The sequence below is a fragment of the Macaca nemestrina genome, chromosome 2 (genome assembly GCF_043159975.1).
Source record: "Macaca nemestrina isolate mMacNem1 chromosome 2, mMacNem.hap1, whole genome shotgun sequence".
Classification (NCBI taxonomy): domain Eukaryota; kingdom Metazoa; phylum Chordata; class Mammalia; order Primates; family Cercopithecidae; genus Macaca; species Macaca nemestrina.
The window spans coordinates 108,643,604-108,657,206 of record NC_092126.1 but is presented as its reverse complement, the minus strand read 5'-3'; the positions used below and the strand labels follow the sequence as shown (position 1 = coordinate 108,657,206).

The window sequence follows — 13,603 nt, the reverse complement described above, 5'->3', positions numbered from 1 at the left end:
GATTCTAAAGATTCTAGACCAAGGAGGAGGGAACATAATTTAGTTAGGGCTGAATTTATCAGTAGAAGAAATGCTCTGGCCTGAGAGATTCTGTGTTTAATATACTATCTTGAGCTGATGGTTGCAGTTCTAATTACTCTTTCTAATTGATTAGTTGAGTTAATCCTGAATCCAGTGGCAACCAACATAAAATTAAGTTTCAGAAATTCTATGACATAATGTAGAATAGTGGGTCTCAAACCTAGCTACACATTAGGATCACCTAAGCTTTTCAAAATAATGATGCCAAGGTCTCACCCCAGACCAATTAAATCAGAATATCCATGGACAGGGCCTGAGCAGCGGTATCTTTTCAAAACTCCCCAGGTGATTAAAATATGTATCCAATGTGTAATGCAGAGGAATGAGATAAATGTAGAACTAGATTAATTCTATGAGATCCACTTACCCTTCCCTAACTATGTCTCTGGAAAGGGCCCTGAAGATATGCTCTTTGCCAGATATTGAGAATTACATTGATAGGGAAATAAACAATCTTTGAGAGGTGCTGTTGTAGCTCTTACATACAGGTGGGGTGTGCTAGTGGGAGAGACTGCATTAAAATGAGTTCCTTAACATGGGAGCAGGGCAGGAGGAAGGGGTGAAAGGATACAGAGATGGCTGCGCCAAGAGGTGGCGCCCAGCTTCCAGAAGATGCTTCAGGGTCACAGCAATCAGCAGAGAAGCTGAGGCGGCACTCAGAATACCCTAACCCTGAGCTTTTTGGAGTAGCTAATTGAGCACGGGGTTCTTAGGACTACAATAGATTGGCCTCTACCTATGGTCCTACTTGATCCTTATAACCATAAACCTCTAGTTTGGTCAGTTAGAGCTTAACTTGAGGCACCAGAACAGTTCCCAGATCTGAGTTGTTTAAAATACTCAAGGCCCCTTGATAACATGATAATATCAGAAGTATGTACATTAAATCTTACACATAGCCTGGGAGAAACTGCCTTCTTCCAATGGCCCTGGAAGCTCAGCGAGAGAGCTGCGAAGCCCCATAATCTGCTCTTGTTGGGAAGTATCCCTTCCTCCCTGTTTAAAGAGGCTCTTCTTGCCTTGCTTGAGGCCCTGTAATGATATCACTCAGAGAAGTTACTTTTATGGGAAAATCTGCATCTCATCAAGCTCCCCTCAAGCCCCACTATCACTAAATTCCCAGATGACTCATGGCCACAGATCAGGGTAACTGTACTTAGGGAAAGAAAGATAATCAGATCACTTGAGAAGAATTGAACATCTTTTCTGAGAGACACAGCACTCCACTATGGTCTTTTGGGACCAGAAATCATTAGTCCACCTTAGTCAGCCCACTGACATCTTAAACACTCATATCCTAGCACATAGTGCCTCACTTCTCAGTTCCTGAGTGTATAGCTGGACTAGACATATTCAACAAGAAGCAGAACCTTGACTCTGACCGTATAGTAGAATACTGACTCTATGACCTCAGACTAAAGGCAATTATAGTAGACAGAGCCATGAGGGAGCCCCTGGAGCTTCTCTTCCATTCCAAAACTATAAACCAAAAAAACCATGCATCCATGAGGAAATTGGTTAATATTAACTAAAAATTAATATTTAAGATATTCAAAGATGTGGAAGATGTAGGAGTGTTGAGTTCAATCATATCCCTCCATTTAACTAATCAATTTCAACCTGTGAAGATAAAAGATGGGTGTTGAATAACAAAAACAAATTATCATAAGCTTAATTAAGGGCAGACCACAACTGTAATTTAATTACTGTTTAAATATAGATCTTTATTTCAGCAAATAAACATAGTCTCTGGAACTGTGGCTACTCATCTGTAAAAAAAAAAAAAAATTCTTTATTCTACTAAGCAGAGAAAAACTGCAAGCAGTTTGTTTCCACTTGACAGGAACAGTAGTATACCTTCACCATTTTGACTTTGGGCTATGTCAACTCTCACTCTGATCCAAAATTTGTTCTACAAGAATCTTGCTAATTTCAACATCCCGCAAGATATCATATGTTACATTGATGATATCATGCTTACAGAATCCAAACAGCAGGAAGTAGCAGGCATTCTAGAGTCCTTGGCAAGACACATGGATGCCAGAAGGTGAGAAATAAATCCCATGAACATACTAACTCTTGACACCTTGGTGAAGTTTCTGGGTATACAGTGATCTGGGAAATAATGTAATGATTCCTTTAAAATGAAAGACAAATAGTTGTACCCAATACTAAGAAAAGGACACAGTAAGTTGTGTGCGGTGGCTCATACCTGCAATTCCAGCATTTTGGGAGGTCTAGGTGGGCAGATCACTTAAGCCCAGGAGTTTAAGACCAGCCTAGGCAACATGGTGAAACCCCATCTCTAAAGAAAAATACAAAAAATTAGTCAGGCATGGTGGCACATGCCTGTAGTTCCAGCTATCCAGGATGCTGAGATGGGAGGATCACCTGAGTCCAGGAGGTTGAGGCTACACTGAGCTGTTATTGAGCTACTACTACATTTCAGCCTGGGTGACAGAGCAAGACCCAGTCTCAAAACAAACAGAAACAACAACAACAACAAACCAGGGGTGAGGATGCACAATGCTCATTGGGCTTATTTGTTTTTAAGAGGAAACACATGCTACAATTGAATGTGTTGTTCCAACTTATTAACCAAGTCACTCAAAAGACTACCAGCTTTGCATAGGGCCCAGGGTAACAGTCAGCTCTCTGGCTAGGCCAGGTTGTGGTGCAAGACGCTCTTCCTCTTGGAGCTAATAACCCAGAAGATCCATTAGTGTTCACACTGTGTATGGCAGACTGAGATGCTAGGTGAAGCATATAGCAAGCACCCATAGGATAATTACAGTGCACACTCAAGAGTTTAAGAGAGGAACCACGTCATTCTCACAAACAGCTGTTTCCTTTTTGAGAGAGAGAAAAAAAAAAAACTCTTGGTTTGCTTCTGAGCTTTAGTAGAGGCTGACTGCATGATCAAAGGATACCAAATGGCCATGAGATCTAAACTTTCCATGAATAACTGAATATTATCTGATATGCTAAGTCATAAAATCAGGCAAAGTGGAAGTAGTACATATGGGATGGGTGTGAGCAGTTTTGAAACCACTGATGAGTTGCACGGGTAGGATGTTCACATTCTCCAGTGCACCTTCTCTAGTTGAGTGGCCACCTCTCCTTCAACCCACACCCTGGGCCTCATAGGAAGTTCCTGTGACCATTGACTGAGGAGATAGATGGTCAAGTGTAGCTTATAGATGGCTTTCCACTTTCTGCAAGTTTATATAAACTCATCCAGATACAACTTTAAAAGGCAGTAAGAAGGGGAAAACTGCCAGAGGGAAGAACTTTTGAGTTATCTACTTTTTCTGGAAGGAAAGATGGCCAGAGGAATGGAATTATTATGATTCATGGGCTATGGCTAATGGTTTGGCTAATTGGTCAGAAATTTGAATCCAACAATATTGGAGGATTGGCATCAGAAAATGCGAGGAAGAGGTATGTGAGGTCTCTTAGAATGTATTCAAAGTGTATGATAATATGGAGTCTCATGTGAATATTCAGAAAGAGGACTCTTCTATGGGGTATCCTCTAAAAAATGAGATGGACAATCTGACAATGGATATTAATTACCTCTGCCATTCCATTGGACTCTTGAACAAAATGGCAATAATAGCACCTACAGAGGTTATACACGGGCTCAATAACAGGGACTCCCCTCACCATACTGATCTGCCATAACCGTTTCCCCAGTTTGCCAGCAGCAAAGATCATTGTTGAGCACCTCTATGGCACCTATATCAGGAGAATAGCATTACCTGATGGCAGATTGCTTACATACTTTCAGAGTATACGTGATAATTTAATACATTAGTATAATCCGTGAAGATCAAATCAGTGTAATTGGGATATCCATCACCTTAAATATTTGTCTTTTATTTATTTGAACGTTTAAAAAATTGAATTATTCTTTTCTAGCTATTTTGAAACATACAAATTATTGTAAACTATAGTCACCCTACTGATCTATCAAATATTAGATCATGTTTCTTCTATCGAACTGTATATTTGTGCCCATTAATCAACCTCTCTTCATTCCCCGCTCCCCCATATTCTTCCTGGCTTCTGGTAGCCATGGATGTACTCTGTCTTCATGGGATCCACCTTTTTAGCTCCCACATGTGTGGGAACATGCAATATTTGTCTTTATGTGCTTGGCTTATTTCACTTAACATAATGATCTCCAGTTCTATCCATGTTGCTGCAAATGACAGGATTTCATTCTTTTTTATGGCTCAACATATTCCATTGTGTATATGTTCTACATTTTCTTTATCTATTCATCCATTGATGAGCACTTAGGCTGATTCTATATTTTGGCTATTGTGAACAGGACTGCAATAAGCATGGAAGTGCAGATTTCTCTTTGATATACTGATTTACACCCTGTAGTAGAGTTGCTGGATAATATGACAGTTCTATTTTTAGTTTTTAAAGGAACTTTCATACAATTTTCCATGGTGGCTGTACTAATTTATAATACATTCCCATCAATAGCACACAAGGGTTCCCTTTTCTCTACATTCTTGCCAGCATTTCCTATTCTCTGTGTTTTGATAAAGACCATTTAAACTGAGGTGAAATGATATCTCATTGTGGTTTTTATTTGCATTTCCCTGATGATTAGTGATGTTGAGCATTTTTTTCATATACCTGTTGGCCATTTGTATGTTTGATTTTGAGAAATGTCTGTTCAGATCTTTTGCCCATTTTTAAATTAAAAAAAATGTTTTGGCCAGGTGCAGTGGCTGACGCCTGTAATCCCAGCACTTTGAGAGGCTGAGGCGGGCGGATCACGAGGTCAAGACATCGAGACCATCCTGGCCAACATGGTGAAACCCTGTCTCTACTAAAGATATAAAAAATTAGCCAGGCATGGTGGCAAGCGCCTGTAATCCCAGCTACTTGGGAGGCTGAGGCAGGAGAATCGCTTGAACCCGGGAGGTGGAGGTTGCAGTGAGCCGAGATAGCACCATTGCATTCCAGCCTGGGCAAAAAGAGCGAAACTCCGTCTCAAAAAAAAAAAAAAAAAAATTTTTTTTTTTTGGGCTATTGAGTTGCTTGAGATTCTATATTCTGGTTATTAATATCTTTGTCGGATGGATAGTTTGCAAATATTTTCTTCTATTTTAAGGATTGTCTCTTCACTTTGTTGATTGTTTCCTTTGCTGTGAAGAAGGTTTTTGGCTCAATGTAATCCCATTTGTCTATTTTTGTTTTGGTTACCTGTGCTTTTGAGGTCTTACACAAAATATATTTGCCTAGACTGGTGTCCTGGAATGTTTCCCCCATGTTTTACTTTAGTAGTTTTATGGTTTCAGGTCTTAGATTTAAGTCTTTAATCCATTTTGATATGATTTTGTATATGATGAGGGATAAGGGCCTAGTTTTATTCTTCTACATATGGATATCCAGTTTTTCCAGCACCACTTATTGAAGAGACTGCCCTTCCCTTGTTGGATGTTCTTGGTGCCTTTATCAAAAATGAGTTGACTGTAAATAGTGGACTTATATCTGGGTTTTTTATTCTGTTTCATTGGTGTATGTGTTTGTTTTCATATCAGTACCGTGCTGATTTCGTTACTATAGTTTTGTAACATAATTTGAAGTCAAATAGTGTGATGCCTTCAGCTTTGTTCTTTTTGCTCAGGATTACTTTGACTATTCAGGGTCTTTTGTCATTTCATATAAATTTTAGGATTTTTTTTTCATTTCTGTGAAGAATGTCCTTGGTATTTTGATAGGTATTTAATTAAATCTGTAAATTTCTTTGGGTAGTATTGTCATTTTAACAACATTAATTATTACAATCCATGAACATGGAATGTCTTTCCATTTTTGGTGCCCTTTTCTGTATTTTTAATCAGTGTTTTACAGTTTTCCATGTATAGAACTTGCATTTCTTTGGTTAAGTTGGTTCCTAGGCATTTTATATTATTTGCATTTATATATTATTGTAAATGGAATTGCTTTCTTGATTTCTTTTTCATATTGTTTGTTCTTGGTGTACGTAAATTCTACTGATTTTTGTGTGTTGATTTTTTGTCCTGCAAATTTACTGAATTTATTTATCAGTTCTAACAGTTTTTTTGGTGGGATCTTTAGATTTTTCTGAACATAAGATCATGTCATCTGTGAACAAGGCTAATCTGACTTCTTCCTTAGCAATTTAGATGCCCTTTATTTCTTCCTCTTGTGTAATTGCTCTGGCCAGGACTTCCAGTATTATGTTGAATAAAAGTGATGAGAATGTGCATCCTTGTCTTATTCCAGATCTTAGAGAAAAGGCTTTCAGTTTTTTCCTGTTGAACATGACATTATGACTCACGTGTTTGTCATAAATGGCCTTTTTTGAGGTATGTTCCCTTTGATGAGAACTTTTATCATAAAGGGATATTGAATGTTATCAAATGTTTTTTCAGCATCTATTGAAATAATCATATCATTTTTGTTCTTGATTCTGCTAATGTGATGTATCAATTTGTTGACTTGGATGTGTCGAACCATCCTTGAATCTCTGAGATGAATCCCTCTTGATCATGGTGAATGATATTTTTAATGTGTCATTCAGTTTTGTTAGTATTTTGTTGAGGATTTTGGCAACTATGTTCATCAGGAATATTGCCGTGTAGTTTTCTTTTTTTTTGTCATGTCCTTGCCTGGTTTTGGTGTCAGGGTAATGCTGTCCTCATAGAAAAAGTTTGGGAGTATCTCTCATCTTCAGTTTTTTTTTTTTTTTTTTTTGAGACGGAGTCTAGCTCTGTTGCCCAGGCTGGAGTGCAGTGGACGGATCTCAGCTCACTGCAAGCCCCGCCTCCCGGGTTCACGCCATTCTCCTGCCTCAGCCTCCCGAGTAGCTGGGAGTACAGGCGCCCGCCACCTCGCCCGGCTAATTTTTTTTGTATTTTAGTAGAGACGGGGTTTCACCGTGTTAGCCAGGATGGTCTTGATCTCCTGAACTCGTGATCCGCCCGTCTTGGCCTCCCAAAGTGCTGGGATTACAGGCTTGAGCCACCACGCCCGGCCAGTTTTTTTTTTTAAGAGATAAAGTAGAATTGGTATTACTTCTTGAAATGTTTGGTAGAATTCAACAATGAAGCCATCAGGTAGGTCCTGAGCTTTTCTATGATGGGATACTTTTTCTTATGGCTTTGATCTTGTTGCTCATTGTTGGTTTGTTGAGGTTTTCTATTTCTTCATGGTTCAATCTTGGTTGGCTGTATGCGTCCAGGAATTTATTCATTTCTTCTAGGTTTTTCCATTTGTTGGTGTATAGTTGTTCATAATAGTCTGTAATGAGTCTTTGTACATCTGTGGTCTCATTTTTTATATTTCCTTTTTCACTTCTGATTTTATTTATTTGGGTCTTATCTTTTTTTCTTAGTTATTCTAGCTAACGGTTTATCAATTTTGATTTTTTTTCCCAAAAACCCAACTTTTCATTTTGTTGATCTCCCATATTTTTTAGTCTCAATTTCATTTATTTTTGCTCTGATCTTAACTATTGATTTCCTTCTGCTAATTTTGGGTTTAGTTTGTTCTTGCTTTTCTAGTTCCTTGAGGTATATCATTAGATTGCTTATTTGAAGTCTTTCTACCTTTTTGATATAGGCACTTAAACTTCCCTATTAGTACTGTTTTTGTTGTATCCTATAGATTTTGGTATGTTACATTTCCATTTTCATTTGTCTCAATATTTGTTTTCATTTCCTTCTTAATTTCTTAATTGACGCATTTGTCACTCGGGAGCATGCTGTTTAACTTCCATGTGTTTATGTAGTTGCTAATGCTACTCTTATTATTGATTTCTAGTTCTATTCCATTGTGGTCAGAAAATATACTTTACATAATTTCTCTTTTCCAAATTTGTTCAGGCTTGTTTTGTGGCCTAAGATGGAGGCTATTCTGGAGAATGTTCCATGTGTTGATGAAAAGAATTTGTATTCTGTACCAGTTAGATGGAATGTTCTGTAAATGTCAATTAGGCCTATTAGGTCTAGTGTACAGGTTGACACTGGTGATTTTTTTTTTTGTTTTTCTGTCTCAATGATCTGTTCATTATCAAGAGTGGAGTTTTAAAGTCCTCTACTCATGTTGTATTGCAGTCTCTCTCCTTTTAGAGCTCCTTTTACATTAGTGTTTGCTTTATATTTTTGGGAGTTCCAGTGTTGGGTGCACAGATATTTACACTTGTTATATTCTCGCACTGACTGATCCCTTTATCATCGTATAGTGACCTTATTTGTCTCTTTTTACAGTCTTTGATTTGTAGTCTAATTTTATCTAATTATAGCTACTCCTGCTCTTTTTGTGTTTCCAATTCCATGGAATATATTTTTCCACCCCTTCACTTTCAGTCTATGAATACCTTTATAGATGAAGTGAGTGTTTTGTAGGCAGTATACAGTTGGATCTTGTTTATTTATCCATTTGACTACTCTATGCCTTTTAACTGGAGAATTGAGGCCACTTACATTCAGTGTTATTACTGACAAGTAAGGACTTACTATTACCATTTTGTTGCTTGTTTTCTGGCTGTTTTGTAACTCTTCTCCTTTCTTACTGTCTTCCTTTGTGGTTAAGTGATTTGCTCTGGTAGTATGTTTTAATTCATTGCTTTTTTTTTCTTTTTTTCTCTCCTCCTCCCTAATTCATTGCTTTTTATTTTTAGTAAATCTTTTACAGATTTTTGCATTGCGGCTTACAAAAGACATCTTATTACAAGTTATTTTAGAGGGATAATGACTTATTTTAGGTCATAAAGAAAATAATATAAACTAACAAAGAAAAACGGGGAGAAACTACACTTTAATTCCATCCCCACTTTTTAACTCTATGTTGTCTCAATTTACATACTTTTATATTATCTGTCTCTTAGGTTGCCATAGGTATTATTTTCTTAGATAGATTTGTCTTTTGGGCTTCATAGTAGAGTTGTGAGGAAATTGTACCCCACAATTACAGCATTGGAGTATTCTGGGTTTTTCCATGGACTTAATTTTATCATTGGGCTTTATGCCTTCAAATGTTTTCTTTTTGTGCATTAGTCTGTTTTCCTTTCAGACTGAAGAACTTCCTTTAGCATTGCTTGTAAGACAGGTCTGGTGTTGGTGAATTCTGTCAGCTTTTGTTTGTCTAAGAAGACTTTATGTCTCCATCATATTTGAAGGATATCTTTGGTGAATACAGTATTCCTGGAGAGCAGAGTTGTTTTTTTTTTTCTTTCCAGGACTTTGAAAATGTCATTCCACTCCCTGCTGGCTTGTATGGTTTCTGTTGAGAAGTCTATTGTCAGGTGAATTTGAGTTCCTTTATATGTTATTTTCCTCTTTCTATTGCTACTCTTAGGATCTTCTGTTTGTCCTTGACCTTTGAGAGTTTAAATATTATATGTTTGAGTTAGTTTTATTTGGGTCAAATCTATTTAATGTTCTCTGTCCTTACTGTACCTGGATATTTTTATCTTTTTCAAGTTTTGGAAACTTCTTCTTTGAATAAGCTTTATACCTCTTTCTTTTGCTCAATGTCCTCTTGAATACCAATAATTTTTAGATTTGGTCTTTCGAGTCATTTTCTGTATCTGTCAGTCTTCATCTTTTTTCATTCTCTTTTCATGTTTGCCCTTTGACTAGGTATTTTCCAGTAGCCTGTCTTCAGGCTCCCTGATTCTTTCCTCTGCTTGATCCATTCTGCTATTGAGAGTCTCTAATGAATTTTTCAGTTTTGCAAATGTATTTCTCAGTTCCAAGATTTCTATTTGATGCTTTAGTTATTTCAATATTTTTGTTAAATTTCTATGATAAATTTCTGAATTGCTTTTCTGTGTTATCTTGGAGATTACTGAGTTTCCTTAAAATGTCTATTTTGAATTCTTGGTCAGATAATTTGCATATTGCCATCTTGTTAGCATCAGTCACTGGTTCCTTGCTTTGTCTGTTTGAGGAGGTCACAGTTTGCTGTGTGCTGTTGTTTCTTGTGGATGTATATCCATTCTTTGGGTTGAAGGATTAGTTATTTATTTTAGTCTTATCTGTCTGATTGGCTTTGGATTTTATCAGATATGTTTGCTTAAAGAGTCTTTGTAATTTACCTGTGGATTTTATTTTTTTCCTGCTAGGTTGCCGCTAGGTTGCTGCCTCCTTTTGACACTAAATGGTACCTTAAGCCTAGATTTGCCTAGGTTCTAGTAAACAATCAGAGTGATGCCTGTCCCAAAGGGGGTATCTCAGTAGTGTGGGAAGGCTGCCTAGAGTTTTATGCCTAGAGGACCTGTGGAATGAACCTTCTACAGCATGGTGCTGCTGAACAGCCACTCTGATTTGGCATCCTCTTTGGCCAAGTTAAAAAGAGTTTCCAGGGCTGGGGATGGTAGTCCTGTCTCCCCACTTCATCTCCAGCTATTTCAGGGATATTTCTCCCTTCAGGCACTTGTGATGCTTCTCATGGGTTGAGGCAGGGACAGGTCTACTCCCAGGGAACCAAGATAGTGGAGAAACTGGGGTCCACCTTGATCTCACTTTTTCCAGTGCAGGAACCATAAGTGAAGGAGAAATGTTTTATGTGCTTGGTGCTGAGCAGATTAGGGGAAGAAGCATTGCAGATATGGACATCTAAATCTCTTACCATCTGCTGGGAGTTTTTTCACTTCTCTCTGGCCCCAGAAACTGGCTCATCCTTATATTTGAGTTCTGGGATATTATGTTGATGAGCTTGGTGCTATATATTTGTTTTTTGGTTTTATATGGAAGAGTAAAGCCAGCTTGCTTTACACCACAATTTTGGAACCAAAAGTTGAAAGGTTTTTCTCCCCTTCCATCTTGAAGGGAGCAAGGATTTGTCCTCAGGCAATAATAATCCACTCTGGATATGAATTTGCCTTCCATGGCTGTCACGTTTCATTCAGTAACATCTGCAGTAGACTTACTTAATGCTTTGCTTCACCATAGTAATACCCCATGCCACATTGCATCTCAGCAAGAACTTATTTTAGAATAAAAGAAGTGAGGGGGAGGCTGAGACGGGCAGATCACGAGGTCAGGAGATCAAGACCATCTTGGCTAACATGGTGAAACCCCGTCTCTACTAAAAAATACTAAAAAAAGCTAGCCGGGCGAGGTGGCGGGCGCCTGTAGTCCCAGTTAATGTAGTCCCAGCTACTCGGGAGGCTGAGGCAGGAGAATGGTGTAAACCCGGGAGGCGGAGCTTGCAGTGAGCTGAGATCCGGCCACTGCACTCCAGCCTGGGCAACAGAGCGAGACTCCGTCTCAAAAAAAAAAAAAAAAAAAAAAAGAAGTGAGGAAATATGGCAATATGAAAAAATATGGCATTCACAGGTTTTAAAGAAGGTTAGAATATTTAATGAAGACTCAGTAACAGCATTCACTGAGAGAAAACTTCTTGTGAGGTTGGGCTGCTATCCTATACAATGAGCCCATGATTTGAATTAGAAACTAGTATATGACTCTGGGTCTCCCACAGGCCAAATAAACCAGTCTAGGGAACAGTAGGTAGAAGTGAGATGGTATCTCTCACTAGTACACATTAGCATTTGCAAATGCTTCATTTCCTATTTGTATTGGTTATTCTGTATTCATTCTCCCACATTCATTCTTCCACTTTTCTACTCTGCTTTAGCTCTGAAGACTGTCTCACTTGGGCTGCCATGCTGACTCATTTCTCTTTGGATCAGCCAATGACAGTACCAGCAGGTAAGCAGAGAGCAGAGGAGAGAGAGCGAGCTCAGGGTATTTCTTCTCTATTTCCTCCCTGCTTCAGCATTGCATCTTTGTCAGGGGCTACCTTTTTCCATAGCTCTAGCTGCTGCTGGGCAATTTCACCCCAGCTCTGCTCTCACTAGACTGAGGTCACACTATTTCCTCTCCTACTCCTAGACATGGTAATGGCTTCCTGCTGTTTATTAGTCTCTGGGTGCCTCAACATCCATTGTTAGTGTCTTTAACCCTGCCGGCATCTCTTAGTGGTCCCTCAGTAAAGTCTCTACGTTTAAATACAATGAATTGAATTCCATTTCCTGCTAGGATACATTATTTCTACAATTCTGTGTTCTGCTGACTTTAAGTGCTAGTACCCAAGAGAGGAGACAAAAGAATAGTTTTATTGTATTGAAAACTGAGGCTGCCATCTGTCCATTTCAATACTTTCATGCCACTTGATGAACAGGCTAGAGGCAGGCTGCAGTGACAGGTGCTGTTTTATAATAGGGCCTGGGAGCAATTCCACCTACACCACAGGGAGATAACACCTTGTTGTTTTAGGTCCAGTGTTTAAAAAACATACACTAACGGAAGAGTTTACTAATCCCATTCAAGGAGGACCACCAAGAACTTAGATTTTTCAAAAATCAGTTTGGGGTAGCTCATTGGGTAAAGAACTCTGTTCAGCTGAGGTGCCCCTAAAGGGAAGGGAGCTATGGAATAGATTTTAGAAGAAGGATGTCATAAACATCAACTAAGGCTATGTGAATGTGTTGGGCAGAAACAAAGGCTGAAGTAGCTATTTATATTTTCTACCATGTATGTATTTTAGCTCTTTTTGTTACTTTACCTATTCCCCTACTGTTTTTTATGATTTATTCCATGGGTAATAGACTATCAGAATGGGATTACAATGGACTCAGAGAAGAAATACGTATCACCCAGAGGTAATCTGGCCTTAGAGCCTGATGCAGTACCTGATGATAGTTTGAACTGACTACCTGACCTCTAGACTCCCTGTTATATAGAATATGATTCTTCCTTATTCTTTAAGCTGCCTGAACTCAGATAGTTACTGATAGTCAAACACGTCTTAACTGATACACATATGCTCCATTAAGTAAATGCAGTTAAGTCAATTACACTTGGGACAGTGCTTGGCACATGGGATCCTTCTCACTGTGAATTCTGGGATATGGTTGTAACTGTCTGTTCCACAATGGGAGAAGTCAGTGGGGGCTGCAGTGCTCAGGGAGGTTTCATGGAGGTGGAGGTCAGGTGTGATGTTCAGCCTGGTCACAGGGAATAGTCATGTTCTAATCAGAGTCTAATCATGTTCTAATCAGAGTCTGTTGGGCAGACCTCTGATTAGAGCCATGGCAATTGTACAACAAAGGCAGACTGACCTGAATGAAGGGCAAGACAGCAATCTTCGGCATGTGTCTCTATGAAAGGGGCTGTGGGTAGTCGGAGCTCAATGTGGAAGGGGAAAGAAGGAATTAGTCAGGTTATGCCTTTGCTTCTTCTTTAGTCATGAGGAATGCTCCCTGCATGGAAGAATCAGAAGTAAAACAAGAATGAGTTACTACCATATGTGGTTTCCCTCTGCCCTTGGGATACATAGAAAATAATGTTTTGCTATGAACTAATGACTGGACCATTTTGGCCTTCAAGAGATGGTGGCAGCAGTAGATACAGTTGCTGTCTCATCAGTGTCTCTTTATCAGGCCACCACATCCATCCCCCATCTGCAGTGCATGCCAGCTGCTAATGACACAGCTGTTTCCTTCTCCAGAGACTTCCTT

General features: G+C 38.8%; 1 long non-coding RNA gene across 1 annotated transcript in view; it reads right to left on the bottom strand.

Annotated features, from left to right (window-relative positions):
* Positions 1-13,336, bottom strand: part of LOC105480332 (uncharacterized) — a 36,661-nt gene extending 23,325 nt beyond the window's left edge. The window contains exon 1 of the long non-coding RNA XR_011619399.1: positions 13,205-13,336. This is a non-coding gene — a long non-coding RNA (uncharacterized lncRNA). The remainder of the gene's footprint in view (positions 1-13,204) is intronic.
* Between the last annotated feature and the right edge of the window lie 267 nt (positions 13,337-13,603).